This window comes from Telopea speciosissima, chromosome 9 (assembly GCF_018873765.1).
Source record: "Telopea speciosissima isolate NSW1024214 ecotype Mountain lineage chromosome 9, Tspe_v1, whole genome shotgun sequence".
NCBI lineage: Eukaryota > Viridiplantae > Streptophyta > Magnoliopsida > Proteales > Proteaceae > Telopea > Telopea speciosissima.
Window position 1 is genome coordinate 47,291,795 of NC_057924.1, and position 18,890 is coordinate 47,310,684.

Below are 18,890 nucleotides of genomic sequence, written 5' to 3' on the forward strand. Positions count from 1 at the left end.
GCCAGCCAGACTTTTTCAAAGCGAAATGCATGCAATTGGGGGTTCCAGCACTTCGACACTTCCCTTAGCAAGTCATGATGGAGCTTGAAGCAACCGATTCTTCCCAATACTGTCAGATGGTGATCCTCTAGAAGTGTAGGCTCATCCACATTCATCCGAAGAGTCCACTAGCGCAACTGTTCGTCGAGTCCTTCTTTCTTTGGTCCCCTCATTCTACCTGCATCAAGGATTGGGTTAGCATTTTGCAACATAGAATGAATAAATCCTTCGTTAATAACTAGCTCTAGATGACTCTATTGCTAAGCTAGGTTAAGGAATAGAAGGCCAAATGATGAGATTTACCCATATGTGCAAGGGACGCCAGCTGGCTGAATTTATGGGAGGAAACCAACACAATGCCCTCTCTTTTTTTTTATGAGACCGTACCCGAATACATCGGGTTTCTTACGTATCCTTTGAGAGGAATCAGGTCGAACATAGTTCAAATTGCTTCACATATCTCAGACAAAATACTTCTTTAACTGGTCCATATTGACCAATCCCCGAAGATCTTCTCCGTCAAGATCAGAGAGTTGGACCGCCTGTCCTGGCAATATGGTCTTGACTTTGTAGGGTCCACTCCAATTGGGTCGGAACTTTCCTTTTGGGTCGTAGATTGGAGCTCGCTGCTCTCTAAGGACCAAATCTCCTTCTTCAATGCTTCAAGTATGAACACCCTTATTGAATGCCCTGGCCATTCTTTGCTGATATTTCTTAAGATTGTCCATGGCCTTCATCCTTTTCTCATCCAGGAGATTGAGCTCTTTATATCTGGCCCTTACCCATTCCCCTTCTGGCAATTGACTATCGAGTAAGACTCGAAGAGAAGGGATTTGAATTTCTATTGGCAATACAGCTTTCGTCCCGTATACCAGAGAATACGGGGTAGCTCCGGTAGACGTTCGGATAGACGTCCGATATGCTCATAAGGCCAGTGGAAGTTTCTCTGCCCAGTCATTGTGTGTATCTGCCATCTTTTGCAATATGACCTTCATATTTTTGTTGGCTGCTTCCACCGCTCCATTAGTCTATGGTCGGTAAGTAGTAGACTTATGCCTCTTAATGCCAAATTGGTTACAGAGTTCTTCCACTTTTCCCCTGAAATGCAAGCCTTGATCTGAAATCAACTGCTGCGGCACATCGTATCTGCAGATGAGATTCTCTTTTATGAATTTTGCCACCTTGGCAGAAGTTAAAACTGCATAAGATTGAGCCTCCACCCATTTTGTGAAATAGTCGATAGCGATTAACACGAATTGATGTCCATTTGAAGCTTTTGGAGTTATTTTACCAACTACATCAATTCCCCAGGTAGAAAATGACCAGGGGGCATTTAATGAGTGCAACTCTGTCGGAGGAATATGAATGATATTGGCAAATATCTGGCATTTATGACATCACCTCACGAAGGTAGCATACTCAGCTTCCATAATGACCCAACAGTATCCCATCTTGAGAATTTTCTTGGCCAGCATCCTTGCATTCATGTGTGGTCCACATATTCCTTGATGGATTTCTTCCATAATAATTTGAGCCTGATCCTCATCTACACATAATAGTTGGATACCATCATAAGACCTCTTATACAACAAGTTTCCTTGGAGGATGAATTGAGTAGCATATTTTTGCAAATGCCTCTTCTCTTTTTCTGAAAACTCTTCAGGGTACCTCCTTTCCTTGATGTAGTCAACCACTAGAGCATACCGAGGTCTTCCATCCTCGATGAGTGCATTGACTGGCTCACCATATGCTGGGCAAGTCCTCCTTTCTATTAGGAAAGGTTGGATCTTATCCCGGGTATCACATTCTACCATGGACCCCAAAGTGGCTAAAGCATCGACAAATCGGTTGCTATCCCTGGGTAGATACTCAAAAGAAACTTCCTTGAAGTATTGAGTCAATTGTTCCAGATAAACTTGGTAGGACTTCAGCTTCTCGTCCTTAGTCTTCCACTTTCCTTGTGTTTGACAGATCACAACGGAGGAATCTCCGTAAACTTTAATTTTGTCAACCCCTACAGACAGAGCCATTTCTAACCCAATACCACAAGCTTCATACTCTACTATGTTATTGGTAGAACTAAATTCTAATCTAAAGGCCATCGGCAAGTAAAAATCCTCTGGGGTTATCAATAATACCCCTGCGCCAAATCCTTTTTGATTGGCGGCTCCATCAAAGTACAATTGCCACTCTCTAGTCGGTTCGACTTCTATGCAGTGCAAATCTTCATCTGGGAAGAGGTCCTTTATTGCTCGGGAATCATCCTCTGAGGGAAATGCTGGTAGATGGTCGGAGATTGCCCGCCCTTTCACAGACTTTTGACTGACATAAGTTATGTCAAATTCTGATAATAACAACAACCACCTAGCCATTCTCCCTGTCAATGCGGGTTTCGCGAAGAGGTACCTAATTGGATCCATTCGAGAGATCAACCTGACGAGATGTGACACCATGTAGTGCCTCAGACACTTAGTTACCCAAACCAGAGATGTGCATGTCTTCTCTACCAGAGCATATCGAGTTTCATACTCGAGGAATTTCCTGCTTACATAGTAGATTGCGTGCTCTTCTCCATCAGCCTTGCCAACTTGGGCCATCATTGATCTGACCGCTGTTTCTCCGACTGACAAATATAGGAGCAAAGGTTCACCGAACACTGGAGGGACAAGTATAGGAGGAGAAAGTAGATACTCTTTGATTTTCATAAAGGCATCTTGGCATTTCTCATTCCATTCTTTCGGCTCTTTCTTCCTTAGGAGTTTGAAGATAGGTTCACAAGTGGATGTCAACTGGGATATGAATCTGCTGATGTACTGGATGTAGCCCAAAAACCCTCGTACCTCTTTTTCTGTCCAGGGTGGTGGCATTTTCGTGATGGCTTTTATTTTGTTACTGTCCACTTATATCCCTCTTTCGCTGATAAGAAACCCCAGTAATGTTCCTACTTTGGCCCCAAACACACACTTCTGAGGGTTCAGCCTTAGCTTGTATTCTTTGATTTTTTCAAAAAACTTTCTGAGGGCTACAAAATGGCCTTGTTGATCAACAGATTTGACTATCATATCATCGACATATACCTCTACTTCTTTGTGTATCATGTCGTGTAGGATAGCCGTGGCTGCTCTTTGATATGTTGCCCCAGCATTTTTTAACCCAAAAGGCATTACTTTGTAACAAAATGTGCCCCAGGGTGTGGTGAAGGCATTTTTCTCTATGTCCTTCGGGCACATACTAATTTGGTTATATCCTGAGAAACCATCCATGAAGGACAGTAGAGCATGGCCTGTAGTGTTGTCTACCAAAATGTCAATGTGGGGTAACGAAAAATCATCCTTCGGGCTGACCCTATTTAGGTCACAAAAATCCACACACATTCTGACCTTCCCGTCTTTCTTAGGGACTGGGACAATATTGGATAACCATTGAGGGTACTAGGTTACTTGGAGAAATCCTGCATTCTATTGTTTGAGGACTTCTTCCCTGATCTTCTCACTCTATTCCGACCTCATCCTTCTTAACTTCTGCTTGACTAAGCGAGCCTCTGGATATGTTGGTAGTTCATGTTGCACAATCTTTGGATTGATGCCGGGCATATCCTTGTAGGAATAGGTGAAGACTTCCTCAAATTCCTTGAGGAGAGAGATCGTTTGGGATGTTTTGTCATTGTTGAGAGAAGCACCAATTTTGATCATTCGAGGGCATTGGTCGGTCCCTATATTTATGGGGTGGGTGTCCTCTCGGACGGGTTGAGCTCTTCTTTGCTCCAATTGTTCTAATAGATTACGATGTTCTAGGACATTATCATCATCAAAAGAATAGGAAGAAGAAGAAGAAACATACTCGGAATCAACAATTTCATTCATGATAAGGGGAAGAGTACAGACAGACCCAATGGACTGGACATTTCCATAGGACTCAGATACAGACTTGGACAGGATTATGCTAGAGTTGGATACAACTTCAAATTCATCAATATGGAAATCTTCCATCATTCTTTCCCAATTCGCTATGGATCCTTGAAGGGGTTGTATAAGAAGATGTGGTGCCAGTCCTTCTTCCTCTTCTTCAATGATCACTGACACTTCGAACAGCTTGCCGATCCCTTGATCCCCTGTGACTTCCTTCTTGCTAGCTTAATCTAATTTCATGGCTATCCAGTCCACATCATCTCCGAAGAATAATTTGAGCCCTGGCAGATGTTTGCCCTGCTCTTGATCGAACCATGGTTCTTGATTTCCACAGTAAGGGAAGTCTTCTCCCTCTTTCACGAAGTACCCATTTAGAGTCTTGAAGTATGGCACACCATTTGCCGCATTATTCTTCTGTCCTGCGGCTTTCTTCCTTGGGTCCTTCAGATTAAACCCTAATCCACATCGGTTGGCATTAGCTGGTATCTCTGGGAATGCTGGTATCCCCTGTTGGTTGTTTCCCAATCCCAGTCCAGGAAAATATTTCATCTTTTTCATAATCTTTACAGAGGCCTTGCTCCACATTGTCGGGAATTTCCCTAGACTCTGATCTTCTTCACTTGCAGAGGTAGTACAAATGTGGCCGATTTCAAACCCACCCAGCTACACCTCCTGCAAGGATGAACCACCTACTTCAATGTTGGCCAAAGTGTGCACCATTTCTGGGTCTCCAAAGATGGTAATTACTTTTTGGTCACATATGAACTTCAGCTTTTGATGAAGACTTGTTGCTAGGGCTCCTGTTGAATGCAGCCATGGTCTTCCAAGCAACATATTGAAGGATGGTTGAATGTCGATGACTTGGAAGTCTATGGTAAAGCAGGCTGGTCCAATCTTGACACTGGTGGTAAGAATCCCAATTACCTCCCTCCTGCAATTGTCGTATGCCCTGATGGTCTGACTGGATGACTTCATCTTATCTAGAGATAAACCCATGCATCTGGATACTTTGAGGGGCATTACATTGAGGGCGGACCCATTGTCTATCAGAACCTGGGGGACCTAATTCTTGTTACATTCCACCGTAATGTAGAGTGCCCGGTTGTGATTCATTTCTCCCGGGGGTAAATCTTCTTCTGAGAAAAAGAGTGACTGAATGGCATAAGTGGCCCCCACTATGTGAGATAATTCCTTAGGCCCCATTTCTATGGGCACTTGAACCTTGGTAAGAGCTTTCAAAACAGCTTCTTGGTGGGTTGGTGACGCCATTAATAATCCCCAGATTAAGATGTTAGCTTGGGCCTTCTTCAATTGGTCTAGTACTCGGTTTTCTGGCTCAACAACCGTCGTTGATTGGCTAGACCGATATTTTTCCACTGTCAACTCCTTATTCTTGAAGTGTAGGCCACTCCTAGTTTCCGCAACCTATGACTCTCTTTCTTTGATGATCAACTAGACTGGGCAAAAGTCTCCATCTTCTTCGTTACTATCAGTGATGACAAGAGGACCCTTGGGACAAATTTGGGTTTTACCTCCTTCATCAGACAAGGCCACAATAGACTTCCGGGCCTGATTTAGGATTCCTGATAAGGTTTCTTACTTTCAGTAACCTGCTGGACTGTATGAGATTCTTCTGGTATCAATTGGCTAATGGCATGAAAGGCTTCCAAAGCCGCTTGGTACATCTTTCTTGCTTCCGCCAATGACTTGTAGAAGTTGCGATCCTTCCTTTCCCCTTGAGAACCTGAGCTTTTGGAACTCTCTTCAGGGCTTAAGATGACTGGGTGGATGTTCCCTATTGGGTCATTTACTGCTCCTCCCTCATTGACATGACACATATAGAAATCGTCATGTGCTCTTGCCCACGAACGGTATTCTCTATTACCCTGATACGGAGATGGGGGAGGAGTCCCACATAGGTCTTGTGCTAAGGCTAAAGTTAGCTTTACAGAGTTTTCCAAATGATGAATTGCTTGAGGGAGCGCCCATTGTTCTTTAACAGGTTCCAGCTGTTGAAGCTCTTATTGGTACTTATCATCCAAGACCACCATTCTCATAAGCATTTCCTGGATTTTATCCACATCCTGGTGGATCTTGTTTATCTGGAATGATAATTCCCATGGTGCAGGTCCACAAATGTTCTCATACTTCTCCAGACGCGTCCTTGGTTGCCAAGGTTCCCCATCCTCTGTTTCTTCTTCCCCTTCGGACCCTTCATCATCAGATTCTTCTGATGTAGATTCTTCTTCACTTTCATCTTCTTCGGATGATTGTTTTTCTTCTAATGGCTCTTCCCCTTCATCATCGATGTCCATAGGATAGATACCTCTGGTGGGGTCATTCTGAAATTCCCCGAGGCCGATATCATTGATCCATGCGTCCCATGTTTCACTTCTTCGGGGTGGATCCGGATAGGAAAATGAATCCGAATACAAGGCCAGGTCTTCTGAAGGGGTTCCAAATAGGTCCCGAGCCAAAGCATTGGCTAACCAAGTCATGTTTTTCAACTCATGGAGGGATCCGAGCGAATACATCGCTCTGATTTGGCATCACCAAGCTCTCACAACGTGCTGCGAAGTTACTACACACCAGATCTGGAAATAGAGAAGTAGCCTTGTACAGGATCTCTTGAGTATTGGTGGAAACATCGAATATATCTACGACCTGGTAGAAGGCACTCATGCTCCAACGCTCGAAATCTTCTCTTGACACCGTCCAATCGCCTCTGGGGACCTCTGGAGATGATATCACCTCATCATCTCTGCTTTCATCCTCATCTGATGATATAGGTTGAATAAGGCTGGTAGGATCATTATTATCATCGCTTCCGATGTTATTTACCCAATCCATCGCTTCTACTCCTTCGTCCTCCATCGTTAGACTTTGCTCGGCATACTCTATCCATCTTTCATGGATTTCTTAGTCGTCCACCTCATCTGAGTTGTCGTCAGTATCCCCCCCTATATGGATAAGAGAGACTTCTTCTGTCAAAGCTTGACCAATAGCTAGTGCTGAGACTGCTTTAAGGAGCTGAGGTGTGACTCTGGTGATTTCATTCCCTTCTTCTTCTTCAAGAACCAGGTGACATATTTCGGATGATGAGAAACCATACTTGCACAATGGTGTCATTGTCTCAGGACCTTCTAATCCATACTCCAAGAAATCCAACTTTCAAAGCCGGTTGATGGATGCTATACCTCTGCCTTGATCACATGGTTGCCTGCCTGTTCGGATATTCCCGTCACAGTTGGTTCGGGTGCAGTAAATGCAAACCTGCATCCTTTCTGCCCGTGCTTGCCATGACTACTCATCTATTCCTAAATACCACGGGATGGGCTGGATCAATGTAGTAGGATCTTGGAATGGTGTCTCTTCCTGCAACATGTTTACTGACCCTGTAGATGACTCTGGAGAATAGGTCCCCTTCATCAGTGGTTGGGAGATTTTCCATGCAGGTATCTGGTACTCTACCCAGGTGGCACCTTCTGACTTTGGATGATAGAAAGGAGAATCGGGCCAATCCACTTCCTGAGACTCCTCTTGTTGAATCTGTGGTTCTTTTTCCTCTTTAAGTTTCCTGGTCAACATTGCTATATAAACGTGTGCCTTCATTAGCTTCCTCTTCCCGACTGGATGAATCAAAGTAGTAGGATCTGCTTGCTTGGCATCCTCTTGAAGCATGTTTACTCCATGGTTAGGCAGAGGATTTATGGTGACATTTGGCGGCTGCTTCTTCTGAAGTTTAATTTTGCCCTCGTCAATCAAGTCCTGGATCACATGCTTAAGAGCTAGGCATCTATCGGTATGATGGCCTTGTTGGTCATGATAATGACAGTACAGATTGGGCTTATACCAGGTGGGTGGATTGTTCAAATCCACAAGCCTAGGAGGAACTGAATTGATTATTCCCTGCTTCTTAAGCTTGGTGAATAACAACGAGGGTGTCATTCCTTCAAAGTTGAAATTCTTCTTGGATGTTTCAGATTCAGTTTGGATCATAAGAGGGGTGGATCCTGTGGCTACCACCTGGACTTCTGCCGCCTGGCTACTTGTCCCTGCAGTATTTCCTCCTTTGGCTCTTGGGTTTTTTCTCGCCGAATAGCTTCTTGATGCTTCACGGGTCATACCCTGATTCTGCCTTTCTTTAAAGATCTTGTCTTCAATCTTCTTCCCAATCGTCATAAGAGCATCAAATGTCTTGATATGTTGGTAGTATATCTTCTCACAGTACTCCCCGTATAGATTTTCTAACAATATCTCGACCTGCTCCTCCTCAGTAGGGCGGTTCCACATTTTTGTGGCCTTCTCCCTGAACCGCATGATGTAGTTTGAGAATTCTTCACTTGGTTCTTGCCTCAAGGTTTCCAATTCTCTTCGAGTAATATCCATCTCGGTGTTGTATGAATATTGCTTAGTGAAGGCTTTAACCACAGAGGCCCATGACTGGGTTTGAGTGTGATCAAGCTGGGTTAACCACCTCAAAGCAGATCCTGCCAAAGAATACAAGAACGCCTGTCCCATTTGGTTTTCAGAAAGTCCCCATGATCTGGCAATGGTGGTAAAAATCTTAAGATGAGCTCTAGGATCTCCCGATCCGTCGAACTTATCCAATTTCCACTTGAAATCTTCGGGGATTTTTCCTTCAAGAAAGAACACTAGGTCTTCTTCATCTTTTTCTTTGACTTTTCCCTTGACAACCACTTCCAACTCGGCTACTTTTTCTCTCATTTTCTTCTCCCTTTCAGTCTCAAGATGGTCCATAGGGTGTCCATCTTTTGCTTCTTCTACTGGTATGATGATTGGAGTCTTGCGGGTTGCGGGGTTAGTTCCCCGGACTTCCTGCTCTGTTAGTCCAGCTATGGATCCACCCTTAGATAGTTCATTGACCGACTGAACTAGTTGTGCCATGAGTTGCCGCATTTCAACCATGTCTACTTGCAGCCTATCCACTCGATCTTCGACGTGACTTTCAGACAAGTGATCCTCCGGAGGATTCATGTTACTCATAAGTGATATCTCAGAAGATGAACTAGAAGAATGAGAAGGAATCAGGGATCTTGAGAAGAATGGTGGGCTGGCTCGAGTCAGTCTTCCACCGCGTCGGATCCAGATGGGCAAGGACGGAATTGTACTTCTATGAAAAAGAGAAGAATAGTCTAGTTCAGGTCCTAAGAAGGAATAAATCTTATTCGACAATCCCTTTTTTTTTTCTTATTTTAATTCCCCTTTTTTTTTTGTTATTATTTTTTGTATTTCATCATTTTTTTTTATGACTTTTTTTTTTATTTTGTTTGGCTCAAGTAATTGAAACCATCATCAGAGTTTCGGTTGGGCTTCTCTGAATGCGGGCTTCAAATGCCGTCATTGCCTAAGCATGTTTGAACACAATAAAGAAAACAAACAAAAGAAAGATCCTAGTTACCGAGTTATTGACGATTATGTCTGGAGTCAAAATGAGATGCCCTTATTTTGAGGGACATGTAAGGTTCCATCATATGGAAGTGAGCTTCCATTCTTCTTCGAGGGACCATCGCGGGACTATGGAATTCCTTACCTTCGGTGGCATCTTATGTCAAAGCCAGGTTAATCGTCAAATGACCCTAAAACTCGGTCTCTCTTTTACAGCTAACAAAGGTTAGTTTGTGTCGTACCCTAGTCATATATGGTCTATTTTCCTACATGATGCATGTAATGGGTAGGCTTTCATAGGACAGAACAAGGTCACCCTTGATAGAACCGATATACCTATCGCTCGTGATCGCGAATTGTAGGCACGTGGTTCTTTGATATACCTGGAGAATAGGTCACACAAACTCAGAGTAATCAAGCTAGTGCCTTTTTTGAGTGGCAAAGCACTCCACAGCACACTAGTGAATACCCTCGCTGGTGATTCTAAATTCGTATAGTAAATATCAAGGGTTGTAGCTTCGCCGCGAATTACCCATGACTACTCATGGGGTCCAACGACTAACTACGGGGGTAAGAGGGGTTCCCATGCAGTATATGTGTGCAAGAAAGTGGTACAGGAAGCAGCTATCATCCGATCTCAGAGTACTTAGTATGACGTGCCTCACCTCCCCGAGGGTAAAGGCACAACAGGGAGTACCCTCGCCGTTTGATTTCACTTCAAGCACTATGCATGATGCGGTTAGTACACACAAGGGTTAGCCAGACAAACATATTATGGTATTTCTTTTTTTTGTATTTTTTTTTGTACATTTTTTTTTTCTTTTTTTAATTTTATTTTTATATATATATATATATATATAAATATTATTTTTTTTTTACATAAAAGTTTAGAGAGAACATTCTGTCATTTATTGATAGCACCTATTTAGAAAGTTTGACCTCGGGTGGACGTTTGTCCACCTATTCCCCAGTGAAGTCGCCACTATAAGTACCGTGGTCCTCGGGACGAGGGTTCCTCAGCCCTTATATATGGTGACATGGGTTTGATATATATATATATATATATATATATATATATATATATATATATATATATATATATATATATATATGTATATGGATATGGATAATATTGTCAATGTATAATATTGATAAATAGGGGATTGGGATCATGCATTAAAATATGCTAATATAATGTGAAGTCGCCATCTAGGGTTAGGGCCTAAGACCCATTAAGTGTAGCCCTATCCGTTGTGAACGAAATCGGGCTACATAACTCCATATGATCTTACCAGAGGTTTGGGTAAGGGGTCAGGTTACGAGTATGGGAAGGTGTTAGGCACCCACCTCGTCCGGTCTCTCTGTATTAGATGCTACATAAGGACGAATGTTCTCTCTCTTTTATTACGGGGATGAGGGATATTATGAACTACATTCAGATGCTATGAATCAAATAAAAAACATAATAAACTACATTACATATATGAAAAATACGGACTAAAATGATGGAATACGAAAGGACTACATCGTATCAACAAGAATGCAGTTATTATACCTGTATGGTTGTATTCCCCTGGCTCAGGGGAGATAGACGAATGGACTGACACCGATTCCTTTCTGGACAAAGTAACGGCTCTTTCAAGTGATTTGGAGAGGAGTAAATAGACAGAATAATGTCTGTAATAAAAGGGTTTTGATTGTTAGCCGCACACTGCCTGGATAATAATGCCTAGGAGCAAAAGCGCTCTATACTCAGAGGGATAATCGAAGGATCTATCCGTAACCAAGAAAACTTCACTCACTCACACTCTTATGAGAGAAGGAGGAGAAATGAGGGTGAAAAGGGAGAAAAAGAGGGTAGGAATTACTTGGGGAGGGTCTCTCCACCCAAAAATTCCTTGGAAAATGTGGGAGAGGACCCTCCTATTTATAGGGAGGGACCCCCTCTCTCTCCTGGCTAGATAAGTCCTCCACGGCACCGTGGAGATGTCCATGGTGCCGTGGGGGACTTTTCCATGGCGCCGTGGGTGACGTCAGCAAGCTGATGTCACACCCCCTCATGGCGCCGTGGAAATCCGGTACACATCCCCACGGTGTCGTGGGAAGGCGCCCGCGGCGCCGTGGGGGCGTAGTGCCATCTTTCCTTGTTTTTGGGCCTAAATTGGGCCATTTTGAACTCAGCATGGTTCTTGGTCTTATGGGTCAGGTATCTTGGGTCTAGAAAGAGGGAGAGTGCGTTGTCCATTGTCCATGTCTCGTTGTCATCATCGCCAATTAGGGGGTGACAAAAATCAGTGTCTACACCTAGCGTTCCATGATAGGTTATTGCAGTTTGCTTGGCTCCAGTCCAATCTCATGGAAGACGAAGAAACAAACCACTGTATCACGCTCCTCAGCTGAGGCCAAATACAGGGCTATGATGGTTGCCACGTGTGAAATCACCTGGTTATCCTATCTCTTCAGAGATCTGAGCCTATAGCTACCAACCCCAGTCCCACTATTCTATGATAACCAGGCTGCCATACATATAGTATCAAACCCAGTTTTCCATGAACAAACAAAGCACATCGAGATCGATTGCCATGTTGTCCGTGAAAAACTGCAGCAAGGTCTACTCCAACAAACAAAGATCTTGACCACTGATCAGCTGGCCGACCTGTTCACTAAGTCACTTGGCAGCGAACAATTCCATCATCTCAGTTCCAAGTTGGGCGTTTGTAACCTTCACGCTCCAACTTGAGGGGGAGTCTTACCATATGAGTTTTCATAATGACTAGGATAATTGGCTGACTAGGATAATTGATTCTTTATCTAATCTTAGGAGCTAATTTAGTCAATTAATCACTAACTTTGGGTGATTGACCCTTGTATCTTTGTGTATATATATCTCTACTCATATCAATGGAAACATACCATCTATTCAAATTCAAATCAATATTTCCATTTCACATTATTAGCTTAATACATGGGCAAACCTATTCTTTCGGGAAATGCTAACAAAAATTTTCAGCCTTTTACCTGGGTCCGTCCTGGTGTTACCAGTAGTTAATGAAATTTATAAGTTCATAATAAACTATTGTATAGTAGACATTTGGTGAGATTATGCTACATAGGTCAAAAGAACATCCAAAGTAGTAATAAGACCCATAAAATTCTTGTAAAGCTTGACCCATTACATATTTTGACTTTGGAGGTTATGGCATTTTGATAGTTTTGCATTACTTTGAACAAATTTAATATTAGGTACTTGTAATAAAATTTAAATTTACATGGGTTAGACGATTGAGCAATCCTCTGTAACATGGGCTAACCCATATCTACCATTGCTTGTTGGGGCTAATTTTCCAACTTCATTGGGCGAGTCGTCGGAATCCGGCAAGCCTTGGGACTCACCGTGCGAAACAAAGCTATATCACCTTTACCTAATAAAAGCAACGAAACCAAACACTCCCTAATAAAAGAATCCTAAGAGAACCAGATGCCACATTTTGAAATGCCCCCACCAGCCATCAATCACATGGGATTGGGTTCATGCAATTCTCCCACCCCACTATCCCCTCTAAACAAATGGGTCCTAAACATGTATGTTTGTGAGGGATATGTGGTTAGAGACGACATATTATTTAACAAAGATAACCTATGTGACAAAGAGGATTATGATCATACAAGATGTCAACTAACATGAAATGAGAGTGCACATCATCTTATCAAAGTTCTTAGAGGAAAATAAGTGTAGAGATCATGTTAGGTTCTATTAATTATTATTATTAAGGCAAGAGATCACTGCCTCGTTGAATGGCACTTGCACCAGTGTGAGGACCAATTAGAGCATACGCAGGAGCATCAACATGGATGAAATTTTTAATTTCACAAGGGAGAACGAAATAAAGTAAGGGAGAATTGAGCTTCTTGGGCCCATTTGATCTAACAGAGGCACATTACTTTCCTTGACATCTTTTGAAAAGCCCCTTCCTTCCTTTTAATTCTTCTTAGGAGAGATGGCTGCCAACTTATTTTTAGTTAACTGCAGAGTGACAATTACTACATTTATGATCTATCAGAGAACTCTATTTTCGGTCACAACTCCTTGGCCAAATCTGATGAACTTAAATTCCTTTGCATCCGCTAAATATTGAAAATTCCAACCACACGCAATCCCCCCTAAATAGCATCCAAAAGGATTCAATAGTTTAGATTATTATTGTTTGATCAGCTCAACCGATTATCATAGTTCAAAGAATCAGATCGGAATCGGTTGAATTGGCCACTTGAATAGGATTCAGTGTCTATTATGCCTGATTTTGAAGACCCTCTTTTGATTTGGCTATGAATATATTCAGATTTCATTTTTTGGTCATTTTTCCTTATTTTAGTTAGTAAAATAGCAGAAAATCAATGAACCATGCCTCATATAGCAAGATCTACAAGACTTTTGAAAAAAAAAACGTAGATATGTGGAAACTTTAGCTTCTTCTTGTTTCCGTGAAATCTATGCTTCAAATTTGTTTACCTTGCTGGGGTTATGTCTTTGCAAAATCTGTTCCTCAATTTTTATTTTGGCATAATATCTTTGCACTTGAAAAAACCAGTTAAAAATAAAACCATGAAGCTCGGACAAAACGTGCACTGTACCAAACACAATCCCTAATGTTCTACCAAAAAAAAAAACACAACCCCTAATGCAGTACTTTTGAAACCCGGCCCAAATATGATTCATTCCATTCATAAGTATTTGTATGGCTTGTACAATATATATATATATATATATATATATATATATATATATATTGATAAAGATTCATGCTTACTATGTATTATTGAGATCGAATAGAAATATTAGTGTTATTGTTTTGGAAGCACCAAATATTTCATTCAAGCTGCTGGGAAATTTGCATCTTTTTCATATTGATTAAATTAATCGTGAACCTTTTCCATGGTTATGTTTCATTAAGATATTTCTTTCAAAAGTCTATTGGTCTGTCGACTAGTTAGGGGAGTCTATGGTCTAGAGCAATAGACCATGTAAATGGAAATAGCTACTCCCCTGTGTATAAAGTGTCAAAAATATCTGTAGAATATCATTTAGTGGTTGTATTACTACCGCTACTAAATTTTGAAGTACAAAAAGAGGGCGGGCCATGGCACAATAGTAATGTTTCTCCATTGTAACCTGATGGTCGCGATTTCGAATTAAGAACAACCTTTTTGCAAAGCCGGGGGGGTAAGGATGCATACAAATATCCCTATCCAGATCCTACCGACGCAGGAGGCTCCTACACTGGTACACCCTTAAATCATTAAGTACACTATATATTTATTGGCAATATTTAAACATTTAATTTTTTGAATTCATATACCTACACATGTAGATTGCCATGTGAAGAAGACTGTAAAATTCTAGCAAAACAACAAAAAATTTCTATGATCCAAGAGAACTAGAAGACAAAGGGAAACTACTTGAGCTAATTACATATCTTCAATGAGAAATTTCAAAAGCAATGCAATAAAATTGGTAAGCATTTGGGGGAAAAAAACGACAAGTTAAGTCAATTGATATCTTGCTAGTCAAATCAAATAAATAATCAACCAATTTATGATTGTCTTCATCAAATCTAATAAGAGGCACCATGCAACTCACAAAACCTAGATCTTTGTTTCTTTGGAGACATCGGATTAAATTGTAATGTATAAAATTTGTTGGTCAAAGTTTTTCTAGACAAGTAAAATTGAAAAAGATTCATTGCATCAATGGGTAATTAGTCCTACCATATGGAAGGGGGGAAGGGTGATGTAGTGACTTTGCCTCTTGAATACCTAGGAAACGGTCTCAAATGGCTAAATGAGAAAATTTTAAAGGCAAAATTACTAGATAACCCAAAAATAATTTTCCAAAAGGCCAACGTTCTCTGTGGGGGAGTGTGGACCCTACACACGCGTGGACCTTGTCCGCCTTTCATGGGTTGTAGGGCGGTCATTTCGCCCCCTCCCCATGAGAGTCTAGGCATGGGGGGGTATACTCCCCCATAGAACTTTTCTCTTTTTCCAAATTACTCATCCAGTATTTTGCTTAACTAAATTACTGGAAGTAAAGATGCGGATTACTAAAACTCCCTAAATAGTGCTCGCTTTATGGTAGCTACTCACCTGTGTACATTTTTGTACCTTTTTTTTTCCCTCAACCATCGCCATAAAAAGCCTAAAAGCTTTAATCATGCATGTGAGTACAAGAGTGACGGATTGCCATAATAAGTCCGAGGTAGGAGTGAGAATTGTAGCACGAAGGTGGCACACACGATTAACAACTTCATCGACTACTTTTGCTGCGATAGTAAGGAGCAAAAAAATGTACATGGATATGGGGATTCCATAGCGCACAAGGGTATCATTTAGGGCATTTAAGTAATACATATCTTTATTTTGAGTAATATAGTAGACCGCAACACATTTTTTGACTAATCTGATAATTATCCAATTTTAAACATAAATTCCATCTTATACCTTTTCATGTATTCTCATCTTCCCATGTATCCTTCACCATCCCATTTATTTGTTTCTATTCCAATAGGTAATAGGGGTCACAAGAGATCATGGGATCGACCCTCCTGCAAGGGAGGAGAACTTTTGGGAGGGTTAAGGGGTGGGAGTTTAAAATTTTAGGGAAAAATGAGCCTGTCCAAGATCTTGTGCTCAGACACATAGGGATGTGAAATGATTGCCTTGTTCCCATGAAAGGCGAAAATCCCACACAAGTTGATGCTTCCAAATGCCCTCCCATTGACCCCAGTCTTAGGCGTAAAGGCCACGCTCCTAGACAGAGAATGTGTTTCCAAAATTTATAAGATCTTTCTTGTAATAATAATTAGGCAAATTATTATTATACAAAGATCTGTTATTTTTTTTAAATGTCACAAGCCATCTATTCTGCCACTTAGACAAAATAACATGCAACTCCAACACCAAATGAATTAAATTCCCTTTCACTGAACAAAAACCCAAACAAACCAAAGCGAAATCAACGAAAAACAAAATGAAATTCAGAGCTAACAGTCATGAACAAATCAAGCGAGAGACATTTTTTTTTTTTGGTAACAAAATGAGAGACATTGAAGTTAACATTGAAGGCTTTGGTGATGTTATGATTTATCCCTTCGGATTTCATTGACAGTGGAGTTTGAAGAAATGAATCTCAAGGGAGGATTTACATTGCATTTAAAAGATTTGAGATCTTGAGTTTCTATTGGCTTATTCTTTTCCTTAAATAGAAAAAGAACTCCAACATCTCCAGGCTCCAGCCAGACTGCCCATTAATAGATTATGCCTTAACCTATGGTGGTGATTCGCGCTACTCTGATTTAGTGGTCGAGATTAAAAGCATGTGGAGAATGATTAAAACTTCCATTAATATTGTTGGACAATTAATAATGTATATATATTTTTTTGTAATAGATAATCTAAAAATTGTGATTTTGGCAGATTGCCCATTGGGTGCCAAGGAAATGGAATAATTCATTTTCCCTTTGGGTTCATAAATACTAGGGATGTAAATGATCGAATAGCTGAAATCCGTTTCCGTATTCGTGTCTGTATCCATTTAGCACTATTTGAATCCATTCGAAAGCTAAACGGATACGGATAGGTTATAGCTATCCGAAAAGTTAAAATTTCTGATCTGTATCCGTGTACATATCCGTTTAACACTATCTGAATCCGTCCGAAAGCTAATTGGATGCGGATGTGGATATAGTACTATCCGAGCCAAATCCGATCTGTTTACATCTCTAATATACCCTAGGTTTTGATATTTTCTAAAATACCCTTTAAGAACCCATTAATCTCCTTGGCTGCCAGCCTTGTAGCTTGAATATTCTTGCTAACTTTAGGTTCGACAATGGTAGGCACCCATTCCCTTAGTTTTGGGTAACTGCATCTGGAGTTTAGAGTCTAGACACAATATGAGAGAAAGAAAAAAATTGGAAAATGGAATCTTTTTATTAAATAATATGAGGAATTATTAACGTAACATGGGTCTGTTATTTATCCAAACATAACAAGACACCTACTACCCTCTTAAAACTATAATTAAGGACGCAGTTGGAAATAAATTTGTAAGCACAGTTGAGTGAAATCACATTCAATGCTAGAAAGTCGAAGAAACCAAGAATTTTAACTAAATTTTGTAACAAAAGGGTTGAAACGTAATTGTGCAGTGCCCATCTTCCCCAGATTCATCTACCCAAAATCTCTTGTCTACTCCGACGAACCAACCCAACCTCTGATGTAACCCTCACCTAGGCTGTTTGAACAGAGGATCAGAAGAGTGAGCACAACTCAACTACAAACACGCTAATCTGGATAGATTCACACTCTTTCAGTAAAATGGTGATAAATCTCAACTCACAACTTGGTTTGGGGTGCTTAAAATTGGAGATTCGAGATAGCAGAATTGGGTACAACTTTTATGAAGAAAGTTTCTTTAGATTCTTAATGGAAGATATCCAAAATTATGCTATAAGGGACAATAATTGTAAGGACATAAAAGTATCTTGGATGGGATGAAGGTAGAGTGACTTCTCTTCTAGGATGCAAATCAAGTTTAATGGTGGCTTAGAACTCTTTTAAGATGTAGGTGAAAGAACAAAACTCCTATTCTTCTAGGAAGGAGAGAAACTTCTTCAAGAATTTCTTGGATGAACTCTTCAAGGTTCGCAAAAAAGAACTCATCATGGTTCTAACATGCTCAAAGCAAAATTCATTCAAACTCAAACTCCCTTAAATATAAGATAAGTAGCCTTTTATAAGCAAATGAAAAGAAAATCTAAAAGTTCCTACGACATCTCAGTCATTGAATTACATTGAGTTTCAAGGGTTGAGATTACATCTTGACTTGGGAGAACTCTAGAACTTCTTCTCCACTTTCTTGTTTGTGGTTCTAGACAATAAGTACAATATCTTGATTCTTGTTTCAAGGTGTTGGTTCGTGTTTTGAGAAACTTTGATATTATCTTCAAGGGAAGACTTAAGAAGAGAAGAACTTAGCTAAATAGAATTTGAAAGTGAGCGCCACATCATCAAGCACAAAGAAGTTCAAGAGGCTTGTAGAGATTCTCCACTAGCAAGGCTTTTGTTGATCTTAGATTGGTTCTTTTTTAGTCCAGTACGTGGTCTTAGACTTAACTAAGTGGGCTTGGGCCTTGATACAAGCTGAGCTCCTTAGAGGTTTTGGGTAGTCCAAGTAATTATAAATCTGATTTGCCATACATGTGTGGGCTTGGCTTGCATCATTTTCCTTTTGTTGAATAATAATTTGTCCTCTAATTCTCGTATAACCTGAAATTGCATGTACTCCACCGGGCTCAAATGGAAACTTAGGATCTTCATTTTATGGCTCGTATTAGATTCAAGATATGTTTTAGTACAACTCAACTACAAACATGCTAATTCCATATTCCAATAAAAAGTTATCCCTAAAATACTACTTAAAGGTCATTCTCTCTTGTTTTTGGCGAGCACGGTCCATCTTCCCCAAAATCATCT